Genomic DNA, 23,547 nt, shown 5'->3' with positions numbered 1-23,547 from the left:
TGATTCATTTGGTGGCTTAATTTTCCCAAATGGGATCAAACTGAACATAGTGACCTGCACTTTATCTCATATATCATGGACAACCTTCCATATCATTCTTTTTATTGCTGGATAGTATCCATTATATATCATTATTTAACGATTTCCGTATTGATGACCATTTATATTGTTTCCAACTTTTCAGTACGGCAAACAATGCTGCAATGTACATCCACAACTTGTATCTTCTAGAAACTGTAGATATTTTTATGAAATTGAGTCTCAGAAGTGGATTGTTAGCTTCTTGGCCTGTATTCCCTAAAGAACACAACCTGAGGCAAAGCTTCCAAACTAAGGAATTCTTAGGAGGTAAAATCCCAGGATATGAAGAATGAGAAGGAAAAGGAGGTGAGACAGGTAAGGAAGAAAAGCAAATAAAACATGATACTGTTACTGAGCTGGCTTCCCTGACCTAGGTAAGAGAGGATGTCTTCTTGTCAGGCTAAATGGACATCCTATCTTGGAACAGGCAAAAAAGAAGGAAAGAAAGGAAAAGCAATTTAACTGTCAGTTCCTTCCCATTTCCTGTCTCTACTTGGTCAAATTTTGCCCCCTGAACTTCTTGACTTGCTACATAACCCCTCCAAACAGCTGCTGGGGATAGAGTCTCTGCCACACATACCCTACCCTATCACCTGCATCCAGAAGAAGCAGAAGGAATCAAAGCCTCTTTGAGTCTGATTGGTTAGGAGGTCCTGCTGAATCAGGTGGTCCTCATACCAAAGAAGGTTAAGTAGGCAGGCAGGTGGTTTTAGGAGGCGAAGAAACCATCTCCTAGAACACTGCTGCCAATTTACACTCACTAAATGTGCATGCCCTATGCTGACTGCCTCATGCCCTGCCAAAGTGCCTTCTAATTCAATCTATCAAAAGAAAAGTAGCATGCACTGTTTTATCTTACATTCCTTGATTATTAGTGAGATTGAGCATCTTTCACTATTTATTGACATTTGTATTTCTTCTGGGGATGGCTTATTATAAATTTCAGGTGCCATTTCTCACCCTTCCATTATGAGACTATAATTAGACTGCAGGATTCTGTTACTCTCAGTGCTACACTATTCCCTAAAATTACTTCAGATTACCTATAAACCAGACACTGAAGACTGCAGCTAGACTATCACACAAATAGATCAACCAAAAACAACACAAATAGATCTGAAAAGAAAACAAAGACTATAGCACTTGAAAGTATAGAAATCTAGTACAGTACCAGAGTAATATCCATAGTTATAACAGAAGAAGAAAAGGCAAGAACACAACTTCCTTATCCCCAGTTTCCATAATTACATTTTGCACCATTTAGGGAAACCTTGGCATATAAGAAAAGTTTGCATTTCCATCCAGTTTCCATATGTCCTTGAGCTTGTCCTATGGCCAGAATGCTTCAGTTACCAGTCAGGACAATGACCCCAGCTTGCCATCATCACTGTTTCTCAACCAATCAAACTTCATTGTCAGTGTCCAGTTCAACTTTCCTTTTATCACTGTAGGGTTCTGACCATAAGATAACCATCTCCAATATAGAAATTTTTTCCATACAAGCACAAATACCAAGAAATTCAGACCCCAATTTGTGATAATATCTGTTTCCTCTTATGATCATTTTCCCTTTCAAGAATTATCCTGATTGGTTTTTTTTTTATTTACTTCCGCATTGTATCCAAGGGTCAAACCATCACCCCACTCTCTCCCTTTTCATCTCTGCCATACCCTAAAAATTGAAAGACCAACAAACATATGGTAGCTTTGACTATAAACCTGAAAGTTAGTAATATTTTTGCTCTCAAGTTAGAAGTTGTGTCAAATAGCTGGAAGTCTTATTCTCATGCACTGCGATGTGAATAAACAGCACTGTCTCTAGAAGAAGGCTACTCTGTAGTGAGACTGAAACAGTGTGGTTTTCAGGCAGTATTTCAAATCCAAGCCTTTGTAACATTTTTTTTTAAACTATAGTTGACATATAATGTTATATTAGTTTCAGGTGTACAACATAATCTATTGATAATCCTATACATTACTCAATGCTCACCGTAAGTATAGTCACCATCTGTCACCAGATATTATTACAATATTACTATATTCCTTATGCTGTACTTTCTATCCCCATGACTTATTTACTGTATAACTGGAAGTTTGTACCTCTTAGTCCCCTTCACCTCTTTCACCCATCCCGCCACTGCCTTCCTCTCTGGCAACCACCAATTTGTTCTCTGTATAAGTTTGCTTCTGTTTTGTTTGTTCATCTTGTTTTTTAGATTCCCCATATAAGTAAAATCAAATGGTACTTGTCTTTCTCTAACTTATTTCACTTAATAACTTCTAGATCCATTCACATTGCTGCAAATGGGAAGATCTTACTCTTTTTCAAGGCTGAGTAGTACTTCATTTTCTGTGTGTGTGTGTGTGTGTGTGTGTGCACGTGCACATACACATCTTATCTTCCTTATACATTAATCTATTGCTTCTCTTCAGATCACACACATCTTTTGTCTCTGTAATATTTTCTTTAAAATGAAGGTATTTATTTTCAACTTAGTTAATAAAATTTAATCACACAGCTGACAGATTGGATATATATGGAGAAAAACTATATTTTCCAAATCCGCATAAAAGGAATATGACTTAGACTTAACTAAATCAGTCCTATATGATTCAAGGTTTGCAGCCACAAAAAGGAAATGAATTAACTTTTCCCTCTGAATAATTCCTCCATAATTTCAACCCAGTCATCTATTCAACATAGCCTACCATGTGCTACATTTTCACTAATTTCCCCAGCAACACTAACACTGCATCACATTTATTTTTTGGTAGATTATTAATATAATTCTTGTCTCTGTTAAATATTATAGTTGGTATAAATAATAATTTATATTTGCATTACACTCTAGGGTTTATACTTTTCTACATATATAATCTCAATGAATTATCATCTTCCTTCACAACTTTAAAACATGACAATATACTACAAAGCTCCAAAAGTAAATCATATCAAATATTATAAATAAGATCTTAACAATAGAGGACAAATAGAAGTATAAAGAAATTAACCCACCATTCCCTTCTTACCTTGCTCCAAAACAACTCCACATTAGCACCGTTGGTTCATTTTCCCAATTTAAGCTTTTAAAAAATACTAAATTTCCCTGTATTGTATTTCAATCAATTGCCTAAGCTGAGACTACAATGTCATAAATAAAGTACCCGATCATAAATTTCTCAAAAGACATAAAATCAAAGACACCCAACACCTACAAATTAAATGCAAAAACATAAACAATGAAAAGGAGTTATATAAAATTCAGGTTGATCAGTTAGTTAACTAGTATATTCTGAACAGACTTAGTCTTTATTCTCTGTACTAATATTAAAATTATAACCATGCACCAAAATTATCTTGGTCTAGTCTTTTCATTTTATGTTTTCTTATAAATTATGGAGCTACGGGAAAAAAGTCAATCACCTTTCAGATGTTTGACTGCAAAAGCACTTCTTAGAATAGCAATGATATGAATTATTTAAAGATAGGACTCTCCCTGAAATGAGGGCTATCCGTAAAACAGCATACACTTAAACTATGGTATATATTACAATATTTTAAATACCTAGAAGATCTCAAGCCTCCTATGATTCTATATTTACATAGCTGATGAGGAACGCCAGTATACAGAAATTAAAAAAAATAAAAAGGCCTAGAAAAGGCAGGAACACAGCTTTTACTATTTTCATACAAACAAATGCTACATCTATAACATCTTACCATACCCAGGCATTAAGAGGCCATGTTGCTTGTGCTCACTATAAAGTATATTTATAAGAATATATGAAGTTAAGTTGAATTGATTTTTAAGTACATGATTGAAGCAGCATTTAAAACCGACTGCCGGGATGCATGAGTGGCTCAGTCGGTTAAGCGTCTGCCTTCGGCTCAGGTCATGATCCCAGAGTCCTGGGATCAAGTCCCACATCGGGCTCCTTGCTCAGTGGGGAGCCTACTTCTCCCTCTGTCTGCTGCTCCCCCTGCTTGTGCTTGCTCTCTCTGTCTGACAAATAAATAAAATTAAAAAAGAAAAGAAAAGAAAAACCAACTGTCATTGTATGGAGACAGATAAAAATACCTAACTATTCCAATTTTTTGTTAAACCCATTTCTTAAAAGTGTTATCTGAATAGAAGCATATTCTAAGTTTTCCCAAATTTCAGAGCTTTTTGCATTAACCTGTGAAAATAACTTAAACAGAAATCTGCAACTTAAGAATTATTGTTCTGCTCATTTTGCAATTGATATTTTCTTGTTCTTAAATGATACAAATAATTAAAAGTTAATCTGTCATCCTGGAAGGAAAGAGATAATTGACACTTCATTCTTTTCCAACCAGCATAAGGTAATTAAAAGGCTGAAGATTTTTTCTAAGCATAAAAATGATCAAAGAAAAAAGCAGTGTGGTTGGTATAGCAAATTATTCAAGATAAATGGTTTTCAGCCTCAGCAGAGGTTCATACCAATTTTCCTTCACACATGCGCACACACACACACAATCTGTAAACACAGAAAAATGTTTATATCTCCAAGTACTAAAATTATGTATGCACCTAATTATATTATATCTGATGTGCTGAAATTTTAGGAAGTTATATAAAAATAGGACAAGGCCTGATCTGAGGGGTTCCAACTAGTGTCAAGCCCTTCCTGTAAGTTAACATATCCTCTGCTGGGGTTGTTTGTGTACAAAATATGTTAACTCTTCCATTACTTCATTATTCAGGGTTGATTCACATGGCAAGGTGACATCTGGCAAAAAGCTACACTAGGAAAGAATGCTCACACCTCACTGATAGACAAGAATGACTCAGTATCAGACGGCGACAGCATCATGACTTAGTGCAGACTCAGCTGACACACCCCATCAAGCATCCCTGGAAACTCTGGATAAAGCCGAAAGAGGTTAGCTGTTGGTCCCACAGGGAACATCGCTATTTAAACTTCCCTGGGAGATGTTATAAACACAAAGGTGTGTGTGTATATGTATGGGTGTGTGTGTGTGTGTATAATCAATAATTGTAAAAATCATAAAACCTTCTAATTTACATGATTTTGTGATTTTCCAATTATTGCAGAAATGCTAGAGGAAGGAGGTAAAAAGTAAATGATCTTGAGTTTACTGAGAAAAATCACATTCCAAAGTGCATCAATTCTTTAAAAATTTCAGAAGATGACATATAATTAATCATTATTATTATAAGATTTCAGCAGGATTACAGCATTAGTTTATGCTAAGTAATGCAGCCTGAAAAGGCTCAATAAATCTTAGCTAAACTGATTCTCAAAGGACAAATTAACATAGTCACCCCTAGTTTTACAACACAAATAGATCTGAAAAGAAAACAAAGACTATAGCACTTGAAAGTATAGAAATCTAGTACAGTACCAGAGTAATTATTCCAGAATAATAATTCCATAGAATAAAAGATACATAAGAGAAACCCTCTGTGAACTATAAAAATTAATATGTAGAAAGAACACAAAGATTAAAATAGTGATAAAAATGACTTAGTCAGCTACTGTACAAATATTAGACATTTTAAAAATTCAATCTCTCAATATACAAAACTTCTCCACATGATGCATATTTGGGGGGATGGGAAGGGAAATCAACCTTAAAATTTATCCATCTAGGTTACCAGAGGGGATGCATGAAGTAGGTGGAGGGGATCAGGAGTACACTTATCTTGATGAGCACTGAGTAATATATGGAACTGCTGAATCACTACATTGTACACCTGAAACTAACAAACTACTGTATGTTAACCGCACTGGAATTAAAGTTAAATTTAAAAAGATTATCCTTCTAGTTTTAAAAAATTTTAATATACAAAACAATGTTCAGAATTTTTTAAAAACTTTAAATAGGGGACAGTTCCAAGCGTTTGTTTTTTTTTTTAAGTAAGCAATACAAATAGTTATTTGGGATGCAATGTTAACACCATATGTAAACACAATGTTGCTATTTTTGAGGCTTTAATGTATCTCATTTCTTAGTAATACCATCAAACTCTTTTGCTATAATTACTGATACTGAATGCTAAATGACAGCAGGTAGTATGAAGGAAATTTAAATACACACATATAAGACATGTATACATACACACAACAAACAAACCATCACTACCAAAACAGAAGTTCTAGATTCACTTGATCAAAATATTTATAATCTTATACCTGTATTATGTCTATATTGATACCAGTTTATATGCACATACACAGTTGTTGTAACACATAAGGTTAAAACTCTGAAACTGTAATATTCAGTCCATGTTAAGATTTCTCCTCACTGTAAATCTAACATAGAATTAATACTTCTAAATACTTTCAAACACTGTAAGTTGTTACCAAAAACATTACAGAAATTTCAGTTTCAGAACAAAGAAAAAGATCACTTTTCAATTATTTTACAATTTCCAATTTACTAATGATTCTGTTGATATTCATTTATATCCAGTGTGAAATACAAGAAGTAACACTATGTTGTCAAGAAAGAGTACAAAGCCCGGGGCGCCTGGGTGGCTCAGTCGTTGAGCACCTGCCTTCAGCTCAGGTCATGATCCCAGGGTCCTCGGATCAAGCCCCGCTTCTCCCTCTCCCACTCCCCCTGCTTGTGTTCCCTCTCTCACTGTGTCTCTCTCTGTCAAATAAATAAAATCTTAAAAAAAGAAAGAAAGAGTACAAAGCTATAAAGGCATCTTGAAACAAATCTGGTGTATATTTCTCTTTTAAAAGTTATAAAATATGAAGTTATTAAACTGGCTTAAAATATAGCTGAAATCTACATTTGCTTTTAAAAGGGTAGACAGTCCTAGAAAAGAGTATCAGGCTCCAATGTAACAGGGTCAAATATTTGATGAATATTTAAGGAAAAGACAACATGGAACAAAATATATCCACAAAAAGCCAAAATCTTCTAAAAAGAGCAATATGGTGTATAGACAAAATAATGCATACCATATATCTAAGTTAAGCAAGCCTAGGTCTGAAACTCTTGCTTTTGTACTTTCTAGCTATCAGCCGGTTAATGTCTATATTACTTAAACTCTGTGAGCCTTAGATTCCTTGTCTGTGAGAGGGGAATAATACCTACCCTACAGAACTAAAAATAAAAGGACTGAGACTAACAAAATCTTTTAATCTTATGTATATGTATGTATATGTGAATAAATTTGTATGAAAGATATATACTGCTTTGGTATAGAATATATTAGGATTGTAATAAAACATTCGTTAAGTTTGTGGGATATAATTTCACTGACTTTTATGTCATTTTATTTTTAAAATAAATGGGGAAGAAAAAATTATCTTCCTTACTGGGTTTCAAAACCAAATTAACAGATTTTTCAAGCCCTAAATTTATTTATTTATTTATTTTTTTAAATATTTTATTTATTTATTTGAGAGAGAGAGAGAGAGAAACAGCATGAGAGGGGACAGGGTCAGAGGGAGAAGCAGGCTCCCCACTGAGCCGGGAGCCCCATGTGGGACTCGATCCCAGGATTCCGGGATCATGACCTGAGCCGAAGGCAGTCGCTTAACCAACTGAGCCACCCAGGCGCCCCAAGCCCTAAATTTAAAAAAGCCCAGTGTCCTAACTACTATATGATGGGAAAATGCTATGGTTAAACTTAATTATATGTTAAAAAGAGTAAGTGGGACATATCTCATTAAAAAAAAAAAAATTCCCCAAACTTCTCTTCCCTAAGTATATTTCCATTTTATTTCATTTAAAATTATAAATGACTAGGAATTCCGCTAAAGTTTTTTTCAAATATATGAAATATTCAACCTAAGGAGAAACTGGAAAACTCTGGAGGATGACAACACTCATTTATTATGTCCAGGTACTACAAGAAGAAATACCAAAACTAATACCCATTATATTTCAGAATCTGGTTCCAATGCAATCTAATCCCACTAATATCAATGAAAACATTAGAAGTTTATCCCAAGGTAGTTTTATATGAGATCTATAATGCAAAATTACAGTGCTATTTAAAGATAGAATGTGAGTCCTAAAAGTATTCATGTTTTAAGTTACACCACTAAATTATTTTTTAATGAAGAATGAAGGTGTCACTCAAAGTTTCTGCATACACACACACACAGGCACACAGACACATACTGCCTGCTTTCTTACTGGCAACTGTAATGGCAGAGGACAAGTAAATGCGTGAAGCAATGTGAAAATACCCAATGAATACATCAGATGATTATCCTATTTGCCAATTCCCCTGAAACTAACCAAAACATTATACATTTTTTAACCACAAATAGGGACCACTAGATTAAGTTGGAAAATGCAAACCCACACACACATACACACAAGCACACGTTTAGAATTCTATAGTTCCATACTGTGCAACCCTTTATAAAGTCAGTAGGGTAGACCATTTTTTTTTTAAGATTTTTATTTATCTATTTGACAGGGAGACACAGCAAGAGAGGGAACACAAGCAGGGGGAGGGGGAGAGGGAGAAACAGGCTTCCCACCGAGCAGGGAGCCCGATGCAGGGCTCGATCCCAGGACCCTGGGATCATGACCTGAGCCGAAGGCAGACGCTTAATGACTGAGCCACCCAGGTGCCCCAGGGTAGACCATTTTATGTTTTTACTAATACACCATGCTTTTCTGTATCAGAAATTACCTGTATATGGAAACTAATAAGTTTGACCCAAAATATATTCAATATTTGTTCCTAATAACAAAACGTGTTATAATAGCGTTCTTCTTTTAGAACAAATGGTTTTTCAGTAGAAAAATTAATCTCTTGGGGCGCCTGGGTGGCTCAGTCATTAAGCATCTGCTTTCGGCGCAGGTCATGATCCCAGGGTCCTGGGATCGAGCCCTGCATCGGGCTCCCTGCTCCACAGGAAGCCTGCTTCTCCCTCTCCGACTCCCCCTGCTTGTGTTCCTGCTCTCGCTATCTCTCTCTCTGTCAAATAAATAAATAAAATCTCTTTATAATCTGGAAACTAGATAAAGTGCAGTTTCAATTACTAATTCCTAATTAGTACACACAAGTTGCTTTTTAATTAAAATAAATGTGAAATAATAACTCTCTCCAAAAGGAACTATTCCTAGACTATTTCTTCTAAGTCTTTAATATCATAATTGAATTAGTCTACTCAAATGTGTAACTGTTTTACTCACAAATATACCCTATTCAATTGCACAAGAGGAAAGTCTTAAGAATTCTTCTATAAAAAAAAATTTTAGTTACACAGCATACTAATTTTCTAATAAATTTAGATTATGAAATGAAATTTATATTGTTTATTTTTCTTATATGAATTAAACAGAACAAAATCTTTTCTCATTTTCAGTTCTCATCTCTTATTCCAAGGCTACAACATTTTTGGATGTAAAGATAAGATGTTCTTTATTGAAACTATATCTTTACTTTTCATGAAAACATTACATTTTGATATATTAAATACAGCTAAAAATTTTTTAAATTTCTAACCCTACAGTTAATGTAATGTGTTTCTATAAGAGAAAAACACAAAATAAGCACAATGTCAGTGTATTTACCTTCACAGGAAATCACTGTAACTTTAAACTGTCAAACACTGCCCTCTACAGTCCACTGAATTAAAAGACAATTCAATTTCTCTAAATCACAATATAGCCCAGACAAGGAATTTTGGATTTTTCTGCCCCCCCCTTTTTTTTTTAAGATTTTATTTATTTATTTGTCAGAGAGAGAGACAGAGAGAACGCACAAGCTGAGAGAGTGGCAGGCAGAAGGAGAAGCAGGCTCCCAGCTGAGCAAGGAGCCCAGGACCCTGGGATTATGACCTGAGCTGAAGGCCAACAAACGCTTAACTGACTGAGCCTCCCAGATGTCCATCCTGCCTTATTTTTGAAGCAAGATTCTCCTGCACTACATAACGCTCTTTTTAAAAACAGGCATATCCTAGATAAATGCCTATTTCAAATATATTTCAACCTCTTAAGGTTTCTCCTCCTCTCTGGCTCACCCAAAACTCCATGTGCAGTTAATTAAGCATTAACTTTCATGTTCCTGCATAAAGAATACAGTACTTAACCCCATTAAAATCTAACCCAATTAATCCATATATAACATATCTGAGAAAATATGGACATAAGCCGTACAAAAGAGGAATAAAGACACTGCATTCAGAATTCAATGTATACAAGGCCTTAACTCGATTTCCTACTAACTTGGCACTATTATAACCAGGAAAGCTTTATGAAGCAAAAACAACCCTTCCCCGGCACCACACAGGACACAACTGTCAGATCATTTCAGCTCAACATCTACTGATCCTCTTCTGTTTCAGATACTGTCCTGGTACAGGGAATATAAATATAAGTAAAATATAATCTTAATTTTGGGTAAATTTACAGTACCATAGAAGAGAAAGAAAATTTAAATGCAAAGAGCTAAGTACAATGAAAGTGTGGGCCACAGAGAACAGGGACTTTGCCTATCTCAGTAAGGTTCAAGGAATGAGGAAAAGATTCCTAGAGGTGAAAATACACTGAACTTAGTCTTATAGGATGAGCATAAACTAGGACAGAGAATGCTAGATGTGAATTATTTACAACTACTTAGAAGGTAAAATTAGTGAGACTTGATAATGGGTCACTAAGAAGTAGTAAGGAAAGATGCAGGGTTACTCCTAGGTTTTTCACATGAATTAACTAGGTATATGGCAATACCATTAATTAAGTAAGATAGGCAATAAAACAGAAGAAAACAGTTGAAGGCAGGTGAGGGGCTAGTTAATGAGTTCTACCTTGGATTCACTGAGTTTGAAGCCCTACTGCAACACTAAAGTAGAAATGCTCAGCAAGGGGCGCCTGGGTGGCTCAGTTGGTTGGGCGACTGCCTTCGGCTCAGGTCATGGTCCTGGAGTCCCGGGATCGAGTCCCACATCGGGTTCCCTGCTCCGCGGGGAGTCTGCTTCTCCCTCTGGCCCTCCCCCCTCTCATGCTCTCTCTCTCTATCTCATTCTCTCTCTCAAATAAAAAAAAAAAAAAAGAAATGCTCAGCAAGAATTTCAACATGTGAAATTAAAATAAAGTAAGAAAGGTAGAGCCCCTCAATTGGAAATGTGGCCTGTAGATGTGTTTGATTTGGTTCACATTGTGCTTACTTTTTTTAAAGCCTTATTTAAAAATCAAGAGATGTCACATAAAAATGTAGATTTCACACCCATTCTGGCACTCACAGCAAAAACTGGATGGAGCTAAGGTCTAATTCCCCTGTTTAAATAAGGCCTGCACACCTCTGTAAACCACAATCCCACAACTATGTATAAATCCCAACCCACTTCATTCTTCTATGTTAATGGCATTGTCTCTGTAGGCATTTTTTGTTTTTTTTTTAAGATTTTATTTATTTATTTGACAGAGAGAGACACAGCGAGAGAGGGAACACAAGCAGGGGGTAGTGGGAGAGGGAGAAGCAGGCCTCCCGCCGAGTAGGGAGCCCGAGGCGGGGCTTGATCCCAGGACCCTGGGATCACGACCTGAGCCAAAGGCAGACGCTTAACGACTGAGCCACCCAGGCGCCCCTTTTCTTTTCTTTTTTATGACCTGTGTCTAAAAAGCTCTAATCAGGATCACAGAAACGATTAGGGCTAAAAAATAAATTTATAATCAACATAGGTTATAGTTAAAAACTGCAAGAACAGTAGGGAGAAACATCAACATAAGCTGAATCCTTGGGCAAAACAATATTTAATCATGCAGACTTTGTGCTTTATGATATTCCTATCAACTCAAAAGTGGCCTTTACCACATTCACACCTTAATTCAAAATTCACGTTCCCTGGGGTACCAGGGTGGCTCAGTTAGTTAGGTGTATGCCTTCGGCTCAGGTCACAATCCCAGCCCCGAATCAGGCTCCCTACTCAGTGGGGAGTCTGCTTCTCCCTCTCCCTCTGCTCCTCCCCACGCTCATGTGCTCTCCCTCTCTCAAATAAATGAATAAAATCTTTAAAAAAATTCACTTACCCTGTGTGTGCATATTTTAATCTCTTCAGGAACATTATTAGTCCTTAACCATAAACTTTGAGTTTTCTATTTATTTCCAGGTAGTTTTTTTTTTCAGGAGTTAAAATAACAATATGCATATCTCATGCTCTATAAATGCTGCTGAATTGAATAAAGTAATCCCCCAGGCCACCTGGGTGGCTCAGTGGGTTAAGCGTCTGCCTTCACTCAGGTCATAATCTCAGGGTCCTGGGATCAAGCCCAGTGTTGGGCTCCCTGCTCAGTGGGGAGCCTGCTTCTCCCTCTCCCCCAACTCATGTGCACTCTCTCCCTTTCTCTCAAATAAAATCTTTTAAAAAATAAATAAAAATAAGTAAATAAATAAAGCAATCCCCCAATACTGAGTATTGAAGAAATGAGAGATGAGCCAGAAAAGGGTTAGAAATATATCCTAAAAGACAAATGTAAAGAGATTAGAGTTATTTGAGAAGGAGATTAAAATAATGTAAAAACTATTTACTAGGTTCCTTCTATGGCATCACCCTGTAGGCAGTATGGCCAGGATACAAAGATGAACCGAATACGGTCCCAGGCTTTGATGTAGTACTATCAAGTATAAAGGTTAGATGAGGTTCTAAGATGAGAGTTTCAATATATGAGAAACAGTAGCTTAAAGCATGATTATCTAGCATAAGGCAGCTAAAGAAAGGAAATCCAATTCAATACCAAAAACTGATAGTCAACAAAAATTAAATCTGAAACAAGACAAAAGAAGATAAATTTTTGGCAAAAATAAACCTATCTGCTCAGTAATTTTTTTAAATATAAATTTCAAAAATTATGAGTACCCTTACAGGTAAGTATACTTACACATATGAATTTATGTACTCTAATGTTTAATGAATTGAGAAGTAGGACAATGCTATAAAAACCACAGATGAATAGAAGCAAGTTTTAAAAAAGGCTAGATGATTACTGGACAGCTAGATAACCCCTTATTTGCCTATCAAAACAAAAGAGAGTGTCAGTTCTCCCACCTATGCAATTTATCCTCTTGGACAATACACAAATATAACATAACAGATGCTAGTCCAAAAGTCATCAGACTAGTAAAGTGAAGAGAAATACGGTTATTAGTAAGATCCCAAGTAAACATAAAAGTTTCAAAAATCTAAGGATTCAAAAAAAGAAAAAAAAAGGCAAGAGACTAGATGGTCATTATTTATAATGAACTTTGCTCCCTCCGGTGGCCACAAGAGGTTTTGCTAAAGTAGACGTGGAGGTAGAGGGCAAACAGAAATAGAACTGCAGCAACTATCCAGATTAACCTTCATCTGTATGTCAGACAAATAAATGTTCAACTTATGAAGACCACTTTTTTAAAAGAAAGAATTTAGGATTTAGTGTTATGAAGGCAGTCATACATAATTACACAGTCACAAGCGGATAGATACTTCTGGAAAATATAACTGAACGAGTATATGACATGTGGGCAAAGAACTTTATATAGTTTCATTTTAGAGTCTTCCATACTGTTTGAATTTTTATTTCCGTATGCCTATATTACTTTCATTCAAATATTGAGCCTTGGTGGCTCAGTTGGTTAAGCGCCCAGCTCTTGATTTAGGCTCAGGTCATGACCTCAGGATCCTCGGATTCAGTCCCAGTGGGGCTCCACACTCATAGGGGAGTCTGCTTGAGATTCTCTCTCTCCCTCTCCCCCCCAACTCATGTGTGTGTGCTCTCTCTCTCTAAAATAAACAAACACAGGCTCCTGGGTGGCTCAGTTGTTAAGCATCTGCCTTCAGCTCAGGTCATGATCCCAGGGTCCTGGGATTGAGCCCCACGTCGGGCTCCCTGCTCAGCGGGAAGTCTGCTTCTCCCTCTTCCACACCCCCTGCTTGTGTTCCCTCTCTCGCTGTCTCTGTCAAATAAATAAAATCTTTAAAAAAATAAAATAAAATAAATCTTTAAAAATATATATTATTTTGGGAGGTGGGGGGGATGGGATAATTGGGTGATGGGCATTAAAGAGGGCATGTGATGTGATGAGCACTGGGTGTGATATGGAACTGATAAATTGTTGAACACTACATCTGAGACTAACGATGTAGTATATGTTGCCTAATTGAATTTAAACAAAAATATGTATACATTATTTTCTGGACAATACAGGAAAAATACCTAATTTTTTCATAAGTTTTAATCAATGAGTCTATTCCCCTTATTCAGAGTGAAACCCATAACCATTATAATAGACTATTCCATGTGCCCCACTCTACTTTTTCCTGTTTCTCTGCACCCCCCTCATTGCCATATGCCCATTCAGTCCTCCTTGCAGTTTCTTTTTTTTTTTTTTAAGATTTTATTTATCAGAGAGAGAGAGTGAGCATGAGCCAGGGAGGAGCAGAGGAAGAGGGAGAAGCAGACTCCCTGCTGAGCAGGGAGCCTGATGAGGGGCTCGATCCCAGGACCCCGAGCCAAAGGCAGATGCCTAACCGACTGAGCCACCCAGGCACCCCGAGCATGTGACTCTTGATCTCAGGGTCATGAGTTTGAGCCCCATTTGGACATACAGCTTACTTTAAAAAAAAAAAAAGATGAGCCTGTGTAGTGGGTTAAATTGTGTCCCCCCAAAAGACAGTCCAAGTCCTAACCCCAGGTCCCTAAGAATGAGAACTTATTTGGAAATACGGTTTTTGCAGATATAATCAAGTTACAATGAGCTAGATGGTCAACTAACATTTAACAAGAGAGCCCTCAATGGAGAAAGAATAGTCTCTTCAACAAATGGTGCTGAGGAAACTGGATAACCACATGCAAAAGAATGAAATTGGACCCCTATCTTAACTTACACTAGTAACAAAAATTAACTTGGAATGGAGTAAGGATTTAAGCATAAGACCTGAAACTGTAAAACTCTTTGGATACCCAAGAGTTCTCCCACCTATGCAATTTATCCTCTTGGACAATACACAAATATATGGATGGGATTGAATTCCGCATCAGGCTCCTTGCTCAGAGCGGAGCCTGCTTCTCCCTCTACCTACAGCTCCCCCTGCTTGTGCACATGCGCGCACTCTCTCTCTGGCAAATAAATAGATAAAATCTTAAAAAAAAAAAAAAAAAGGAAACTGTAGAACTCCTAGAAGAAACCATAGGATAAAAGCTCCTTGACACTGGTGCTGGCCATGATTTTTTTGGATTTGACACCAAAAGCACAAGCAACAAAAGCAAAAATTAATGTGGAACTACATTAAACTAAAAAGTTTACACACAGCAAAAACAGCTCAAAATGAAAAGGCAACCTACAGGACAGGAGAAAAATTATTGGCAGATCATATTTCTGACAAAGGGTTGATATCTAAAATATATACAGAAAAAAAAAAAAACCAAAAACCAAAAAACAAAACAAAACAAATAAATAAAATAAAATATATACAGAATTCACACAACTCAATAGCAAAACCCCCAAACAAGCCAATTTAAAAATGGGCAGCAAAACTAAATAGACATTTTTCCAGAGAAGACTTACAAATAGCCAACAAGTATACAAAAAGGTTCTTGACATCACTAATCATCAGGGGAATGCAAATCACAACCACAATGAGGTATCCTCTCACACCTGTTAGAATAGTTATCTAGGGCGCCTGGGTGGCTCAGTTGGTTAAGCGACTGCCTTCGGCTCAGGTCATGATTCTGGAGTCCCGGGATCGAGTCCCGCATCAGGCTCCCTGCTCGGCAGGGAGTCTGCTTCTCCCTCTGACCCTCCCCCCTCTCATGCTCTCTGTCTCTCATTCTCTCTGTCTCAAATAAATAAAATCTTAAAAAAAAAAAAAGAATAGTTATCTAAAAGACAGATAGCAAGCATTGGCAAGAATGTGGAAAAAAGGGAACCATCTTTTCAAATACCCAGTAGTGTTGGTGGGAATGTAAACTGGTCACTGTGGAAAACAGTTTAAAGGTTCCTCAAAAACTAAAAATAGAACTCCCATATGATCCAGCGATCCCACATCTAGTTTTACATCCAAAGAAAATGAAAACAGGGGGCGCCTGGGTGGCTCAGTCGTTAAGCGTCTGCCTTCGGCTCAGGTCATGATCTCAGGGTCCTGGGATGGAACCCTGCATCGGGCTCCCTGCTCCACGGGAAGCCTGCTTCTCCCTCTCCCACTCCCCCAGCTTGTGTTCCTGCTCTCTCTGTCAAATAAATAATAAAAAAAAAAATCTTAAAAAAAAATGAAAACAGGATCTTGAAGAGATATCTGCACTCCCATGTTCATTGAAGAATTATTCACAATAGCCAAGATATGGAAACAACCTAAGTGTCTGTCAACAGATGAATAGATAAAAAAGATGTGATATACGTACACAATGGAATATTATTCCACGATGAGAAAGGAAATTCTGCCATTTGCAACAACATGAATGGACCTTGAGAGCATTATGCTAAGTAAAAAAAGTCAGAGAAAGAAGACAAATATCACTTTTATGTGAAATCAAAGAAAGCCAAACTCACAGAAGCAGAGTAGAATGGGGTTTACCAGGAACTTGGGGGCCGAGGGGCGGATGGGAAAATGGTGGTCAAAGGGTACAAACCTTCAGTTAAAAGACAAATAAGTTTGGGAATCTAATGTACAGCATGGTGATTATAGTTAATATCATACTGGGGTGCCTGAGTAGCTCAAGTCAGTTAAGTGTCCAACTTTTGATTTCAGCTCAGGTCATGATCTCAGGGTTGTGGGATCAAGCCCCTTGTCAGGCTCTGCACTGGGTGTGGAGCCTACTTGAGATTCTCTCTCTCCCTCTCCCTCTGCCCTTCTCTCTCTAATAAGAAAAGATAATAATATCACATTATATACTTGAAGGTTGCTAAGAGAGTAGATCTTACTGTTTTCACCACAAAAAGAAACAGTAATTATGTGATGTGATGAAGGTGTTAGCTATGGTGGTAATCATTTTCAAAATACAAGTGTATCAAATCAAATTAACACATTTTACATTTTGGGGGGCACCTGGGTGGCTCAGTCGTTAAGTGTCTGCCTTTGGCTCAGGTCATGATCCCAGAGTCCTGGGATTGAGCCCTGCATCGGGCTCCCCCCTCTGTGGGAAGCCTGCTTCTCCCTCTCCCACTCCCCCTGCTCGGGTTCCCTCTCTCGCTGTGTCTCTGTCAAATAAATAAAATCTTTAAAAAAAAAAAATTTTACATTTTTAAAAAAATTTCAGTGTAGTTAACATACAGTATTATATTAGTTTCAGGTGTACAATATAGTGATTCAACGATTCCATACATTGCCCAGTGCTCATTATGACAAGTGCACTCCTTAATCCCCATCATCTATTTCACCCATCCCTCCATCCTCCTTCCTTCTGATAACCATCAGTTTATAGTTTGTCTTGGTTTGTCTCTCACTTTTTTATTCCTTTGCTCATTTATCTTGTTTCTTAAATTCCACAAGTGAAATCATATGGTATTTGTCTTTCTTTGACTTATTTCACTAGCACTATACTCTATAGCTCCATTCATGTCATTGCAAATGGCGAGATTTCATTTTTTTATGGTTGAATAATATTCCGTTGTGTATACATATCTTCTTTATCTATTCATCTATTGATGGACACTTGGGCTGCTTCCATATCTTGGCTATTATAAATAATGTTGCTATTAATACAGGGGTGCATGTATCCTGAATCACTGTTTTTGTATTTTTGGGGTAAATACCCAGTAGTGTAATTACTGGATTAGAGGGTAGTTCTATTATTAATTTTTTGAGGAACCTCCATACCGTTTTCCACAGTGGCTACAAAGTTTGAATTCCCACCAAGAGTACAAGAGGGTTCCTTTTTCTCCACATTCTTGCTAATACTTGTTGTTCCTTCTGTTTTTTTACTTTAGCCATTCTGACACATGAGGTACGGTAGTTTTGATTTGTATCTCCCTGATGATTAGTTATGTTGAGCATCTTTTCATGTGTCTGTTGGACATCTCGATGCCTTCTTTGGAGAAAATGTTCATTTCTTCTGCCCATTTTTTAATTAGATTGTTTTTTGGGTGTTGAGTTGTATAAGTTCTTCATATATTTTGGATACTAACAATTTATAGGATGTCATTTGCAAATATCTTCTCTCATTCTGTAGCTTTTTAGTTTTGTTGATTGTTACCTTCACTCTGTAGAAGCTTTTTATTTTGATATAATCCCAATAGTTTATTTTTGCTTTTATTTCCTTTTCCTCAGGAGCCGTATCTAAAAAAATGCTGCTGCTCTCAATGTCAGAGAATTTACTGCCTATGTTCTCTTGTAGTATTTTTATGGTTTCAAGTCTCACATTTAGGTCTTTAATTCATTCTGAATTTATTTTTTGGCTATGGTGCAAGAAAATGATTCAGTTTCATTCTTTTGCATGTAGCTGTCCAGTTTTCCCAATTTATTGAAGTGACTGTCTTTTTCCCATTGGATATTCTTTCCTGCTTTGTCAAAGATTAACTGATCATATAATTGTGGATTTCTGGGGTTTTTATTCTGTTCCCATTGATGTGTCTATTTTTATGCTGGTACCATACTGTTTTGATTACTATAGCTTTGTAATGTAACTTGAAATCTGGAATTGTAATACCTCCAGCTTTACCTTTCATTTTCAAAACTGCTTTGGCAATTTGGGGTCTTTTGTGGTTCCACATAAATTGTAGGATTTTTTTGTTCTAGTTCTGCAAAAAATGCTGTTGGTATTTTGATGGGGATTGCATTAAATGTATAGATTGCTTTGGGTATAAATGTATAGACATTTTAACAATATTTGTTCTTCCAATCCATTAGCATGGAGTGTCTATACATTTCCTAGTGTCTTCAATTTCTTTCACCAGTGTTTTATAGTTTTCAGAGTACAGGTCTTTCACCTCTTTGGTTAGGTTTATTCCTAGATATCTTATTTTGGGGGCAATTGTAAATGAGACTGTTTTCCTAATTTCTCTTTCTGATGCTTTGCTATTAGTGTACAGAAATGCAACAGGTTTTTGCACATTGATTTTTGTATCCTGTGACTTTACTGATTTAATTTTTTAGTTCTCAGTTCAAGTTTTTTTGTGGAGTCTTTAGGGTTTTCGATATAGAGTATCATATGATCTGCAAATAATGTAAGTTTTGCTTCTTCCTTACCAATTTGGATGCCTTTTATTTCTTTTTGTTGCCTAATTCCTATGGCTAGGACTTTCAGTACTATGTTGAATAAAAGTGGTGAGAGTGGACATCCTTGTCTTGTTCCTGCTCTTAGGAGAAAAGCTCTCAGTTTTTCCCCATTATGTAGGATATTCACTGTGGGTTTTTCAAATACAGCCTTAATAATGTTGAGGTATATTCCCTCTAAACCTTTGTTGAGGGCTTTTATCATGTACTTTGTCAAATGCTTTTTCTGGGTCTCCCGAAATGATCACAGGGTTTTTACCCTTTCTCTTACTGATGTGATGTATCATGTTGACTGATGTGCAAATATGGAACCACCCTTGCATACTGGAAAGAAATCCCACTTGATCATGGTGAATGATTTAAATGTATTGTTGGATTCTCTTTTTTGCTAGTATTTTCTTGAGGATTTTTGCATCTATATTCATCAAAAATACTGGCTTGTAATTCTTTTTTTGTGTGTCTTTATCAGTTTTGGTATTAGGGTAATGCTGGCCTCACAGAATTTGGAACTTCCTTCTTCTATTCTTTTGAATAGTTTGAGAAAAATACATAGTAATCCCTCTTTAAATGTTTGATAGAGGGGCACCTGGGTGGCTCAGTCAATTAAGTGTCTGCCTTCAGCTCAGGTCATGATCCCAGGCTTCTGGGATCAAGGCCCATGTTGGGCTCCCTGCTCAGAGGGGAGCCTGCTTCTCCCTCTGCCCCTCTCCCCTGCTCATGCGTGTGCACTCTCTCTCAAATAAATAAAATATTTAAATAAATAAATAAATAAATAAATAAATAAATAAATAAATAAATAAATGTTTGATAGAATTTGCCCATGAAGTCATCTGGTCCTGACTTCTGTTCATTGGGAGTTTTTTTGCATACTGATTCAATCTCCTTGCTGGTAATCGATCTACTCAAATTTTCCATTTCTTCCTGCTTCAGTTTTGGTAGGTTATGTTTCTAGGAATTTATCCATTCCCTCTAAGTTGTCCAATTTGTTGGCATATAGTTTTTCATAATATTCTCCTACAACTGTATTTCTGTGGTGTTGGTTGTTGTTTCTCCTCTTCCATTTGTAATTTTATGTATTTCTTTGTTTTTTGATGAGTCTGGCTAGAGGTTTATGAGTTTTATCTTTTCAAAGAACCAGCTCCTGGTTTCATTTATCTGTTTAGTTCCTGTATCACTTATTTCTGCTCTAATCTTTATTATTTCCTTCCTTCAGCAGAAGGGCTTCCTTCAGTATTTTGGGCTTTGTTGCTTTTCCTAGCTCCTTTTGGTGTAAGATTAGGCTATTTATTTAAGCTTTATCTTGCTTCTTGAGGTAGGCCTGTATTGCTATAAACTTCCCTCTTGGATCTACTTTGGTGCATCCCAAAAGTTTTGGATTGCTGTGTTTTCATTTTCATTTGTTTCCTAGTACTTTTTGATTTTTCCTTTGATTTCTTGATTGATCCATTGTTTAGGAACATGTTATTTAACTTCCATGTATTTATGGTCTTTCTAGTTTTTTTCTTGTGGTTGATTTCTAATTTCATAGCATTGTGGTCAGAAAAGATGCATGATATGACTTCAATCTTTTTGAATTTTTTGAGACTTGTTTGGTGGCCTAATAGGTTATCTATTCTGGAGAATGTTCTATATGCACTTGAAAAGAATGTGTACTCTGCTGATTTAGCATGGAATGTTCTGAATATATCTGTTAAATCCATCTGGTTCAGTGCATCAATCAAAGCCACTGTTTTCTTACTGATTTCCTGTTTGGATGACCTGTCCTTTGATGTAAGTGCAGTATTAAAGTTCCCTACTATCATTGTATTACTATCAATTAGTTCCTTTATGTTTGTTATTAACTGTTTTATGCATTTGGGTGTTCCCATGTTGGGTGCACATATAATTGTTATATCTTCTTGTTGGATTGTCTCCTTTACTATTATATAGTGTCCTTCTTTTTCTTTTTTTACAGACTTTGTTTTAAAGTTTGTGTGTTGTAAGTATTGTTACTCTAGCTTTAATATCTATTTGAATGGAAAATGTTTCTCCATCCCCTCACTTTCAATCTGCAGTGTATGAAATGAGTCTCTTGTAGGCAGCATATAGATGGGTTCTGTTTTTTATCCACTCTGTCACCTATGTCTTTTGATTGCGGTATTTTGTCCTTTTACATTCAAAGTAGTTATCGATAAATATGTATTTATTGCCATTTTGTTACTTGTTTTGTGGTTGTTTCTGAAGTTTTTCTCTGATCCTTTCTTCTCTTTCTCTTTCACGGTTTGCTGGTTTTCTTTAGTGATATATTTGACTTTCATTCTCTTTGTTCTTTGCATACCTATTAGTGGTTTTGATTTGTGGTTTCCACTAAGTTTGTATATATCTTCTGTATATAACAGTCTATATATTAAGTTGATGGTCATTTAAGTTTGAACCCATTCTTTAGTCCTCTCCTCCCCACATTTTAGGTATATGATGTCATATTTTTGTGATTTCCTTGACTGCTTTTATATAGAAACATTTATTTTTATTGCTTTTATGCTTCCTACTTTCATACTGTCACTTTTGGTCTTTCCTTTCCTCTGAGTCCCCTTTAATATTTCTTGCAGGGCTGATTTAGTGGCCGTGAACTCCTTTAGTTTTTGTCTGGGAAACCCTTTCTCTCTCCTTCTATTATGAGTGATAGCCTTCCTGGATAGAGTATCCTTAGCTGCAGATTTTTCCTATATACACTTTGAATGTATCATGCCACTCCCTTCTGGCTTGCAAGGTTTCTGCTTTAAAAGTCCTCTAACAGGGGTGGCTCCACCTGGGTGGCTCAGCTGGTTAAGCATCTGCCTTCGGCTCAGATCATGATCCCAGAGTCCTGGGATGGAGCTCTACATCAGTCTCTCTGCTCTACGGGGAGCCTGCTTCTCCCTCTCCCTCTCCCTGCTTGTGCGTTCACGCTTCTGTCAAATAAATAAGTAAATAAAAATTGAATTTAAAAGTCCCGTTAGCCTAATGTGGTTTCCCTTGTATGTAACTGTCTTCTTTTGTCTCACTGCTTTTAAATTTTTTTCTTTATCACTACATTTTGCCATCTTAATTATAGTATGTCTTGGTGTGGATCTGCTTTTGCTGATTTTGTTGGAGGTTCTATGTGCCTCCTAGATCTGGATATCTGTTTCTTTCCCCAGATTAGGGAAGTTTTTAGCTGCTATTTCTTCAAATAAATTTTCTACCCCCTTTTCTCTCTCTTCTTCTGGGAGAAGGAATGTAATAGGAATGTTATTATGTTTGATGGAGTCACTGAGTTCCCTAAGTCTATTCTCCTTCTGCATAATTCTCTTTTCTCTCTTTTGTATGACTTGATTACTTTCCATTACTCTGTCTTCTAAGGTCATTAATTCATTCCTCTATTCCTTACAGGCTGCTGTTCATTCCATCAAGCATGTTGCTCCTTTCATTTATTCAAACTTCTATCTCTATGTTATTCCTTATCTCTGTGTTAAGGGTCTCACTCATGTCTTCCACTCTTTTCTCAAGTTCAATGAATATCTTTATGATCATGATTTTAAATTGTCTATCAGGGATGTTACTTTTATCAGTTTCACTTAGATCTCTGGCCATGGTCTTGTCCTGTTCTTTCATTTGGGACAAATTCCTCTGTCATCTCATCTTGTCTAAGTTTTTGTGCCTGTCTCTGTGTGTTAAGAGAGTCAGCTATGGCTTTCTGCCCATGGACACCGCTGAGTAAGCATCGTTAAAGTCTCCCCTCCCACTGCTGTCATGTCTAAGTCAGAGTCTCCCAAAGAGCCTGAACAGTTGCGGAAGCTCTTCATCGGAGGTTTGAGCTTTGAAACAACCGATGAGAGGATGAGGAGCCATTCTGAGCAATGGGGAATGCTTACGGACTGTGTGGTAATGAGAGATCCAAACACCAAGCGCTCCAGAGGCTTTGGGTTTGTCACGTATGCCACTGTGGAGGAGGTGGATGCAGCCATGAATGCAAGGCCACACAAGGTGGATGGAAGAGTTGTGGAACCAAAGAGGGCTGTCTCAAGAGAAGATTCTCAAAGACCTGGTGCCCACTTAACTGTGAGAAAGATTTTTGTTGGTGGCATTAAAGAAGACACTGAAAAACATCATCTAAGAGATTATTTTGAACAGTATGGGAAAACTGAAGTGATCGAGATCATGACTGACCGAGGCAGTGGCAAAAAGAGAGGTTTTGCTTTTGTAACATTTGATGACCATGACTCTGTAGACAAGATTGTCATTCAAAAATACCATACTGTGAATGGCCACAACTGTGAAGTAAGGAAAGCCCTATCTAAGCAAGAGATGGCTAGT

The 23,547-nt window shown here is 36.8% G+C and overlaps 1 protein-coding gene and 1 pseudogene across 3 annotated transcripts in view; one reads left to right on the top strand and one right to left on the bottom strand.

Annotated features, from left to right (window-relative positions):
* Positions 1–23,547, bottom strand: part of ACBD6 (acyl-CoA binding domain containing 6) — a 188,597-nt gene that overhangs the window by 143,787 nt on the left and 21,263 nt on the right. The gene's annotated exons all lie outside the window — the stretch shown is intronic.
* Positions 22,943–23,547, top strand: part of LOC102749468 (heterogeneous nuclear ribonucleoprotein A1-like) — a 1,828-nt pseudogene continuing 1,223 nt past the window's right edge.

Source organism: Leptonychotes weddellii, chromosome 6 (genome assembly GCF_054177405.1).
Source record: "Leptonychotes weddellii isolate Sample4059 chromosome 6, ASM5417740v2, whole genome shotgun sequence".
Taxonomy (NCBI): Eukaryota; Metazoa; Chordata; class Mammalia; order Carnivora; family Phocidae; genus Leptonychotes; species Leptonychotes weddellii.
This window is presented reverse-complemented; position numbering and strand designations above follow the sequence as displayed.